This window comes from Arabidopsis thaliana, chromosome 2 (assembly GCF_000001735.4).
Source record: "Arabidopsis thaliana chromosome 2, partial sequence".
In the NCBI taxonomy this organism is placed as follows: Eukaryota; Viridiplantae; Streptophyta; class Magnoliopsida; order Brassicales; family Brassicaceae; genus Arabidopsis; species Arabidopsis thaliana.
In genome coordinates, this window is record NC_003071.7 from 3149430 (window position 1) to 3156470 (window position 7041).

General features: G+C 35.3%; 1 pseudogene across 1 annotated transcript; it reads right to left on the reverse strand.

The window, feature by feature from the left end:
- Positions 1-2438: 2438 nt before the first annotated feature.
- Positions 2439-6527, reverse strand: AT2G07540 (annotated as a pseudogene; the record flags this gene model as incomplete). Its single annotated transcript has 1 exon — positions 2439-6527.
- Positions 6528-7041: the final 514 nt, after the last annotated feature.

The window sequence follows — 7041 nt, forward strand, 5'->3', positions numbered from 1 at the left end:
GAAGGTGACAAATAGAAAAGTGAGGAAAAAGTGAGGAAGTAACGTGAGGAAGAAAACTAGAAGGAAAAAAAAAGTGGATAATTTTGTCCCATAGATGGACTCTATCAACGGTTGATGATAGACCTTTTGATAATCCTTATGAATTAGGATCAACCAATGAGAGGGTTTCCTTATTTTAATTTTATTTCTGCTAAATTTTGGTTATTTGCTATGCTTTTTATGTCATAAATTGGATATTGGTAGTTTAAGATTTATAAAGTATATTATGAAAATTCTGTTTTTTAGAGTGTTAGGATTATAAATTTATTTAAACTTAATAAATTAATATTAGTAAATATCTTAATAAAATTTTGAGAGTTGCTAAATGGTTACAAAAGCGTCACAAATTGCTGATGTTAGTCACAAATAAATTACATATATGTGGGTATTATTTAGTAAATACTTTGTAACTTCTTCTCTAAATGGTTACAATATGCTACTCTTTTGTAACAAATTTTAATGAGTTACAACACTATTCATATGAATATGCAGCTTAAGAAGCAAACAAAGTGTATGTATAATGTTATAATCACTCAAATGATAATACTAAACAACATCAATCAGTTTAATGAGTATAAACATGAAATATACAAAAAAAAAGCATAAGATCTATTCATAAGATACAACCTATATATATATAAGATACAACATTAGGGTTTAAGTTGATATATCAAGTCATCTATAACCTTTTAGATCTAGAATATAGTAATGGGCCATATAATTGGCATCCACATATTTTACAATATTATTCATAACACTCTCTCTTGGATGACTATTATAAAACTGTGATCTCAAAAGCGCATTGGAGACGATGCTGCCTCGTTAAAAACTTTACCAGAAAAAAACAATGGAAAAAACTTTGGTTAAAAGAAAAAGAGTGCAGCGGGTCTCTACTCCTCCTCATGAGTACATCACTTGAAATCTTCGAGATGCCGTGATCCAATTATGATGAAGTAACTTCTTGAAATATTAGTTGAAGACGCCTTGGTAGTAGGCTCGCCAACTCTTTAATTGAACAATTATGTAGGACATGTACATCACTATTCTTCATTTCATTAGTCTCAGAGGTGACTTGATATGAGTCAAATTATCCTAATGACTACTCTATCAAATAAAGAGGTTGTTATAGCACTTAGGGATCGAATTCCACAAATTTCTCAGATCACACAATAGAGTAATAGTTACGAATTAAGCGAAACACAAAATATTAAGAAAATAAAAGACAAGAAAGCAATAAAAGAGATTGGAGATTCAGATGATTAAAACGTCGGGTTTAGAGAACTTCTCAGAAAATATTTGAATAGTAGATCTAGCAGTAAATTATGAATATTATCGAACCATTCTAGAACTCAAATCACTATTACAGTGTAACTGGTGGTTCGCCGCATTACTCACTATGCTTAATATTATTGATCCCAACTCTCTTGTAAATCCCTAGAACTAAGAAAACATTATAATCAGGTTTGATACTAAGTATTAAAATTAAGTTCAAGTTAATTACTCTACAACTAGCATTAAGAACAATCAAAGATGAAAAATTCCAAATATATTATCATTACAGGGTTTTTGATCTACTAATTTATCTAAATCCCTAATGAGAATCTCTAAACCCAACAAGAGAACTACTCAAACATATTTATTCAATGTTTAAAATAGAAATCATTGGAAGAAACAATAAGAGACTAGAGTTTATAAATATATTCTCTAGAAGGAGCTCCACATGGTTTTGGCTCTCAAAAAACAAAGTAACATAAAGGGTAGAGAAAAGTTATCAAAAGTTATTCAGGGTTAGGTCTAAACGATGACCTTAAAAATCTATATATAAGTTTTTAAAAACGTGTAGATCTTCTTCGAAAATAAGGAAACATTCTGTAGCGAAATTGAATTTCCGTCAGATATTGGTGTCGCTTGACACCTACGCGGATTTTGGTCTGCGGATTGCTTCTACAGCATAAGTTGTCTGTTTTGTTCCAAAATGCTCCATAATCTCCATCCCAAATATGTAAAGACCTGAAAAGACTATAGAAGACTCTTGAAATAACAAAAAGATTCTAAAAATATACCTAGATCACAGCTAAAAGAAGTTAAAATCGAGGTATAACAACTTCCCCAGACTTAGCTTTTGCCTGCCCTCAAGCAAAACACAAAAGCCAAACCTGTAGAAGAGGTTTGAAAACGCAGGAACTCCTAACATTCTCTACCCTATTGCCTTGATCATTCTAACCAAATCCATATGCCTAGCAGGTCTAATCAAATCCTAACCACCATGTAATTCTCCATAGGCCTACACAACATTCTAAATTCTATACCTGAGTTCCACAACTATATCCAACAGGCTTTCATCACAAGGTCTCATCAATCAAGCTAATATTCAAGAACCTTCTAGACTCATTCATGTACTATACCATGATAAATCAACCATTCAATAATTCTTTTGTATTCTTTCTCTCCCAAGACTTATTTTTTTGGAGATTAGACAAAGGAGTACTCGCTTCATTGGATAGGTATTGTAATACCCCTGCCCAGGACTAGGACTAAGTCGAGGAATTTTATAATTTTTGTAAGAAGTTTTTTTTTTAAAAAAGATTTTTTTGTTTGTAAGTAAATATTGTGATTTGAGTTATGATTTCTTACACGTTACGTTGGCTATTTTCCATCGTAAATTTCCCTCGCAATTCGCCTGTTTTCTTGTAGTATATTGTTCTCGCTCTGTCCCAAAACAGCTCCAACTGTAAAATCACTTCCATCACACATTATCTTAAAATGTAAATTCTAGTCCGGAGTTTGAACTATTGGAGCACTCACTAAAGCTTTCTTAATTTGATTCAAAGCAGCATGGCAGTCAGAATTGAAGTCAAACTTCACATCCTTACAAAGCAAAGTTATTAGTGGCCTTGCAATCTTACCGAAATCCTTAACGAATCTTCTATAAAAAATCAAGCATGTCCAAGAAAACTCTTTATTGATTTCACGCTAACTAGTGCATGTAATCTTGTCATAACCTCTATCTTGGCTTTATCAACCTCAATACCAGCACCTGAAATTTTGTGACCAAGAACGATACCTTCCTAAACCATGAAATGACCCTTCTCCCAATCAAGACCCAAATTCTTCTCTTCACATCTAGCTAGAACCTTGCACAGGTTCTCCAAGCATGCTTCAATTGAAGACCAATAAGCAGGAAAGTCATCCATAAAGACTTCCATGAAATCCTCAATCATGTCTATGAAGATCAACATCTGTTGTGATTCTCACTTTCACTCATGTTTTGTGAATTAAAACGAATTAGAAGTTGAGAGAGAAATGCATAAACTCTGTTTTTTCTTAGAATTTTCCATAATTCTTTCAAACACACATACATTCTTATCGCAAAACATAAAGTAAAACACAAGACACTAGCTTCTAACACCTACACGAATACACTATTGTAGGCCGCTCCCACTACAAGCATGCTTACTCTAGATTATAGCTTAGGTTTCCAAAAGCAACTAGATTCAAACCAACTTCTTTCACATGTAACTACTTGTTCTCTCTTTGACTTCTTCAATTTGGTTTAAAAGCAAAATAGGCATTATTCAACAACATCATACATCTCTGAAATGTCGCACGAGCATTGCAAAGACCAAACTGCATTCTGCGATAGGCAAAAGTACCATACGGACACGTGAAAGTGGTCTTTTCCTAGTCATCTTGATGAATCAGTTTCTTAAAGAATCCTGAGTATCCATCAAGAAAGCAATAGTACTTGTGATTAGCTAACCTTTCCATCATTTGATCAATGAATGGTAGAGGAAAATTATCCTTCCTTGTTGCAGCGTTCAGCTTCCTGTAGTCAATACATATCTTGTGGCCGCTAACGGTCCTTGTAGGAATCAACTCGTTCTTGTCATTCATAACCATTGTAACAACTCCTTTCTTAGGAACCACATGCACTAGACTAACCAAATCACTATATGAAATAGGATAGATGATCCGAGCTTCCAACAATTTCATGATCTCCTTTTTAACAACATCCTTCAGATTCAGGTTTAATCTCCTCTGATGCTCTACTGAGAGCTTACACTCATTCTTGAGGTGGATTCTATGCATACACAAGTCGGGAAATATACTTGTAATATCATCAAGAGAATAGCCAAGAGCTTTGCGATACTTACGCAGCTTGCTTAGCAATAAAGTAAGCTCTGCGATGTTTGAAGAAGCATTAACAATGACAAGAAGTGGCTTTAGATCAACTTTAGAAGCCTATTTTTTGCTCCAATCGCCAACTGTTGCTGCTTTAGTAGATGTGCCAATTAACTCCTCTTGAGCAACCAATTGTATTACATGCTCAGTTCTATTTAGCAGTTTACCATACCCGTCGGGAACTTTGTCTATTGAAGGTATAAGAGCATGCTCTAAAGGATCAGCAGGTGTCATCTCCATGAGAAATGCTTCATCTAGAGACGAGATAGTGTCAACATAGAAAGTCTGCACATCGATGGTAGGCTTCTTAAGCACCTTATTCATGCCAAACTACATTTTAAGATCACCAACATTCAAGCCTATTATGCCCTTCCTTACGTCAAAATGGCACCACTTGTGGCTAAGAAAGGTCTTACCAAGATTAGAGGATCTTTAGGTTCTTTCTCATAAGATAAAACCACAAAATCTGTAGGAATCATGCTATTACCGACTTGTACAGGGACATCGCATAGGATACCATCGGGTATACGGACAGATCGATCAGCAAGAACAACAGTGATTTGCGTTGGCTCACAATCTGTCAAACCAAGGCATAGCGCAACTGATCGCGGCATCAAATTGACAATCGAACCAAGATTACACAAGCATCGCGCAAAACTCTCGTTAAGAATACTACAATTGAGAACAAAGCTACCTAGATCTGGAAGTTTGTGTGGAATCTTATTCTGAATAATGTCGCTAATCTGCGTAGAAATCGTCATCACACCTGGCTCAGTATTCAAATCCTTAGTAACCATCCTCTTCACATACTGTCTAACCGTAGGTGAAGACTTCACAACATCTATAAGTGGCATCTCTACAATCAGCTTATCCATCATAGCTTTGCATCTAGCATTATCTGGCTCTTTTTTGGACTTTGGAGAATTCGCTGTTTGGAGAAGAAACCTTGGGTTTGGCTGCCTACTGAAATCGGGTTTTGGAGAATTCGCAAGTCTAGACTGGGTTGGTGTTGATGGACACACTGTTGGTGTCGGTCGACGCTGTCGATTTCTATAGTGTCTGCGTTGGCTGGTGTTGATGGACACTCAATAGTGTCGGTCGACACTCGTATCTGGTCTACAAAAACTACATTTTCATTGTCTTCCAAAATGATGATTTTGGATGTAGAAAGCTTGCTTTGAAGCACTAGATTTAGCTGTTTTCCACTTTGTAACTGAATAGCACTAACATCTTCTATATCCATACTCAATCACTCTATTTAATTGTTCAATATTTGAATCTTCCCATTCAAATCTTCCGATAATGCAACCATTTTGTGATCAAAATCTGTAGTTTGCTTCTCTTGACCTTTGAGAATCTGTTTGAGCATCAATTCAGTCGTCTTAGTGGTCTCGTGTGGAGGGTGGGCTAGGGTTGAAGAAAGTTGAAATGAAGCTTGTAGATTGCTGAAACGGTGTCTTAGATGAAGATATCTGAATGTAGCTCATGTATCCCTTTTGATCCATCTTCACTGAAGTGGCCAAACTGTCAACCTGTGCAGCATACTGAACCTGTAAATTACCAAGAAGAAAACCAACTTTGATGACTCTTGCTGACTACAACTTTGGTAAGAAACACAATCTACCTTAATACTCGAAACCGAGTCTTCAAGTCGCTCAATATGATCCATCGGGTGTTCTTGTGCTAGACCTTGGAAAGGGTGCATACTCACAAGCGTAAAGAATACATGTTTTATCTCGAAATCGCGTCTTTCATATGTAGGTGGTCGGATTGCAGACTGATTGGAATAGAAGAGATCTAGTATGTTGTAGTCAGCAAGAGTCATCCGACGACCATCTGCACTGATTTCCCGTTGGTGTCGATCGACACCCTCGGCGGTTTCTGATCTCACGTTTCCCTGTTTATCTATTTTCTGACCCTTTTCGTTGTATGCCTGACTAGCTCTATCGCGTTACACTCCAGCAGCATTAGGTATTACTATCAGCATCTTGTAGTTGTGTTTGAATTCCTTAAACTCCTGAAACACAAGAAGAAGAAGAAATAAAAACGCATGAGTAACAAAAGAAAAAAAAAAGTTTAGATTAAATTCTAAAATGTGATATGAGTCTAATTACCCTAATGACTACTCTCACAAATAAAGAGGTTGTTATAGCACTTGGAGATCGAATTCCACAAAGCTCTCAGATCACACAATAGACTAACAGTTTCGAATTAAGCTAAACACAAAATATTAAGAAAATAAAAGACAAGAAAGCAACAAAAGAGATTGTAGATTCAATTGATTAAAATATCATGTTTAGGGAAATTCTCAAGAAATATCTTAGTAGTAAATCTAGAAGTAAATTAGGATTATTCTCGAACAATTCTAGATTTTAAATCACTACTACAGTGTAACCGGTGGTTTGCCTCATTATTCACTATGTTTAATAGTATTGATCCCAACTCTATTATAATCAGGTTTGATAAGTTCACATAAGTACCTAAATCGATGCTAGTCCGCATCTAAATACTATGCTCATGTAAGATAGCTCTGGTAATAGATGCCATTTTGAATACTACTTCTTAACCTAAAATCAAGTTCTAGTTAATTCATCTAGAACTAGCATTAAGAACAATCAAAGATGAAGAATTCTAAATATATTATCCTAACATGGTTTTCGATCTACTAATTCATCTAAATCCCAAATGAGAATCCCTAAATCCAACAAAAGAACTACTCAGACATGATTATCAAAGAACAAAACATGATTAAAGTAGAAATCAAAGTAAGAAACAATAAGAGAATAGAGTTTAGAAAGATTTTCTGTAGAAGGAGCTCCA